The sequence below is a fragment of the Cebidichthys violaceus genome, unplaced genomic scaffold (assembly GCF_023349555.1).
Source record: "Cebidichthys violaceus isolate CVI_PGR_0920_01 unplaced genomic scaffold, fCebVio1.0.p SCAF_26, whole genome shotgun sequence".
Classification (NCBI taxonomy): Eukaryota; Metazoa; Chordata; class Actinopteri; order Perciformes; family Stichaeidae; genus Cebidichthys; species Cebidichthys violaceus.
The window spans coordinates 3470633-3475004 of NW_027176439.1; the positions used below are offsets into that span (position 1 = coordinate 3470633).

Consider the following 4372-nt stretch of genomic DNA (forward strand, 5'->3'; position numbering starts at 1 on the left):
CATAATTCTTAGTCATTAAACTGTAAAAGTTTAGCAATAATATCCTGGATGTTCTTTAGAGAAAAGCATAGTTTTTCCTTTTTACTGTTACAAATGTGTTAACATCATTATGTTTCTGCTCCAAATCAATAGTTTTGGATGTATTCCTTCAGATGGTATGTTTGAATCAGGAGACATGTAAAAGCCTCTTTACGATGGAGCTGAGCAACAAACACCATCTCACCCTCACACTTCTCCTCACTCTTTCTATCCATCCATCTATCTGTACCGCTCTCTTGCTGGTTGGTCACAAATGCCAAGCGGGCTGGAGGGAGGGAGTGAGGAAGAGGAGGAGGAGGAGGAGGAGTGCAGCAACAACTTCCCCAGAGGCTCATGCAAGCGTCAGTTTGTGTTATAAATCATTCAGGGACACTCAGAAGGGGCACAATACATTTTTATCCTCCTCCTCTCATCCCTCCATCCTCTCTCCTTTTTATTATTGAATGCAGTTCCTCTGAGAACCCAATCTGCCGCTCGACATAATCAAAGAGAGAGAGGAGGAGGAGGAGGAGGTGAAACCAATAAGACAAGAGGGGAGGGTGAGAAATTGATAAAATGGTAGAGGTGGAGGAAGAAACGAGGCGTTCCAGTTTGACTCCACGCAGGAAGTAAGTGTCTCGATGTAAAGGTAAAGGGGTCCTTTGAGGACCGAGTGGTGGACCTGCTGGGCTTCCTGATGGTCGCGCTGCTTGTGGACAACAGTTGGTTTTGTTGTGCGCTCCTCTTGTTGGTCACGTTGTGGATGCTGCTCCACCTGCTTGTCAAAACAACACACAGTCCAGTAGCTGACGGCGCTCTGCTGTCAGAACAACTCGCTCACATTTTCTGATGTGTGTGTGTGTGTGTGTGTGTGTGTGTGTGTGTGTGTGTGTGTGTGTGTGTGTGTGTGTGTGTGTGGTGTCCTTGAACTTGTGTGTTTGCAAGAGGAAGAAAGAGGACGCGTCCGTCTGTAAACACGAAGCACTTCCCTTGCATAAAAGGCCAACGCATTTAGTTTGAGATACCGTTGGCCCAGTGCATTCTGGGAGAGACATTGGGCTCCCTGCTGTGGCCCTGAATATGGACAAGCAGATGTGGCAAATGAATGAACACGAGGAGTGGATTTGACTCCTGTGCTAAATACAACGATTCTTGCAGCATTTTAAGACCTAAAAGCCAGACGGATATGACTAGCAGCCTTTATCTCATGCCGGTGATACTGTTGGAGGCAGTACTTCTGAGAAGAAGTGTGACTTTGTTTTGTGGTGGTTGTATTGTCTGATAAAACAAATGGTCCTTGCTGTGGACCCTGGTGTGGTTTCAGAGGATAATAACTGACATGAAAGAGGTTTTCATTGGCTGTTGAGTCATTCCACCATCTGCTGCTGGAAGCACATTTAAAATATGAAAAAAAGAAGGGAAGACTAACTTTATTTTTGGCATTTATGCATTTGCAGAAGTTGCACTCATCCCCAAAGTGCATCAGATTCTAATCAGTCCCAAGAAGACTGAAGTGAAAGACCTATATTTACATTAAGTTAAATGCATTGAACTTAATCCAGCCATCTAACCCTCCTTTTGTGTGTTCCTCTCTGTCCTCAGGTACAATATCAATCCAGTCATGATGAAAGTCGGCAACAAGACGACTCTGGACTTCAACTGAAGAGAGAGAACGAGAAGAAGACGGAGGCTCACCTGACATCCCCGACATACACATTTCCTACTGGTAAGTTACACACACCTCTGATGCTGTCTCTATCAGGCCACCTCATCATGATGCATCTCTTTGTTTTTAACTGTGTCTTTAATTATATTGCAATCTCCAGCATGCAAAATAAGCAAAAATGTCTGTCCGGCTATGAAGAGTGTTGTTGTAAGCAGATTGTTGGAAACGTCTGACAAACCAACTCATGTTTGTCTCATTAAGGTCACCAGCAGTTCACCTGGTTCCATGGTTCTGTACAGTAAAGGCATTTGTGTGTGTGTGTCTGTGTGTGTGTTTGTCCGTCCAAATCCCATTCCTAGTCATGCCAGCACACGGGCGTCAGCCGAATGTAAACTGGGTCTTGTTTACCTCGTAATGGAAGCTCTCTCATGTACATAGCAGCTAACCAAGCCTCTGTCACTCTGTATTAAAAGCTGAGTCTGAAGGGAGGCTAAGTTTCTTTGGCCGATGCTGTGCCACAGCTTTCTCAAGTCCTGTGTGTGTGTGTGTGTGTGTGTGTGTGTGTGTGTGTGTGTGTGTGTGTGTGTGTGTGCGCACGCACATGCACATTCCTGTGTGTGTGGATTGCTGCAACATAACTATTTGAGGTTGCTTGTTGGCAGGAAAAGGAATTGTGGGATCCTTTTAAACTGGAAGCCTGCTCGCCCAGACGCACGTATTACTCGTTGGATTGTTCAGGTTGGATCTATGTGTTGGACTTTACATTTGCATTCCTCTAGTTGCACTTCACTCTGAGTTTTCGTCTTCAAGTGAAGACTGTAGTAATTGTATTTGTTAAATGATTAGAAACGCTTAATCTAGTTTTGAAATAAGTTTTGCTTCCATTTTTCGTAGAAAGTTGCTCAGGCCTCTTTAAGCTGTAGTGATTAAAGGATAACGGAGGTTTGTCTGTGGTTTGGAGTCTTTTGTGAATTAGGTAATAATGTAAGTCCTTCTGTCGACTTGAGAGAGAGCCAACAACACCGATCATGGGATTCATGGGGAAGTCGGGCGAGTGTTTGGACGTTCTTTGCCGTCGGCAAATCTTGCTGCTGAGTCACACCCTGAGTGGGAAAAAGAGCCCGTGGGGATCGTGTGTGGTCGAGGTTTTTCTGGGTAACAGTACGACCCTTGGGGCAACACAACGTCCGAATGTCAAATGTCTGCACTTCCTCTCTCTGACAGACTACCTGTACACAAGCAGCCTCATGGTAGCTCAAAGCTTCATTGATTGATATCCCTCCCTTTCTGTAGTTGCACCTGTGAAGAGAAGATAGCCGACCGAGAAAAAGTCAGTCAGGTCAATTAAAACCTGTAACAAATACAGATTTTAAATAAGAAGGACAAAAAAGAAAATCTAAGTTATGATGATAAAACAATGGCATTTGCAGACAAAAAGTTGGTTATCATAAAGGTGTTACTCCCTCTCTGTATGATCGGTGGTGCTGTGGGTTTGTAGGTGGAGAACAGAGTTGTTTACCATCGTCCAATTCAGAACTTTTCATCCGTCACTGCTCACTTTTATCTTGATCTTACTACATTAAAAAAAGTCACTAACTTTAAGCGCAGTGGCGAGATGTTAAATCCAGGCACCAGGTTCGGTGTCTTCTCTCTCTCTCCGTACGACAATTCTGCCGATGATTAAACGGAGAGTTTCTTAGGACCTTCACCTGAGGGTAAATAATAGCAGTGTAGTGTACATTCTGGTCATCAAAATACTCAAACTTGACATAAAGACGGTGAGCACCTCAGACACTTCATAATAGATGTGACTGAAGAACACGACAACGTGTATTAAGTCACAGGAGAAACAGCCACTTCAGAATGTCCATTGATAAGAACCGGCCATATCACATTTGGCCCTTTTTTTTTTTTTTTTTTTTTAAATTGGCTTGTCATCACCATGCAACCTGGCATTGTGCATAATCAGGCTTCTATATTATTCATAACGGGGTTGACCCATTTAATGTCATGCAGGAGGCATGCACACACGCGTCACACACACACACACACACACACACACACACACACACACACACATGCACCACTCTCCAGGGAGCTTGCACTCTGGTGAGATGTAATCCTCTATCTTCTGGCAGTCTTTACCTTTTTTATCTGAAAGAAGTATTCAAGTGCAGGCATTTTTTTATTTTTTTATTTCTTTTAATGTGTGTGTGTGTGTGTGTGTGTGTGTGTGTGTGTGTGATCCAGGCTTCCTTTCTCACTTATACATACATGCGCACCTTCACACAGAACTCCAAAGCTCTGAGCCTGCTCTCATTACGTAACTCCTATTCTTACGCACATACTGCCCTCACTATGTCTCAACGCACAATTTAGCGGATTTACCAGTTCTTTTTTTTTTTTTTCTTTTTTTTTTCTCTCCCCCGTTTCTGATTAGAGCTGGTGATTTTAATCCCAGTAAGAATTCCCACAGTCTGCCTAATTCCTGTTCCTGCCTAAAGCCGGTAGGGGGGCCAGTAAGCCGCTAAACCCCCCCTCGGCCATACGCGCGCACACACACACACACACACACACACACACACACGGACGCTTGTGCGCACTGGTGTAATGGTGCAAATACAGAAGAATGCACTTCACTTGCACTCTCACAAGAGTTTAGACAGAATACGAGCAAACCCAGGAGAC

General features: G+C 44.1%; 1 protein-coding gene across 1 annotated transcript in view; it reads left to right on the forward strand.

Annotated features, from left to right (window-relative positions):
• Positions 1 to 1620: 1620 nt before the first annotated feature.
• taok3a (TAO kinase 3a) overlaps positions 1621 to 4372 on the forward strand; it is a 40357-nt gene continuing 37605 nt past the window's right edge. Inside the window, 1 exon segment of the mRNA XM_068721037.1 lies at positions 1621 to 1744. The gene's annotated coding sequence lies outside the window, so the exon portion shown is untranslated.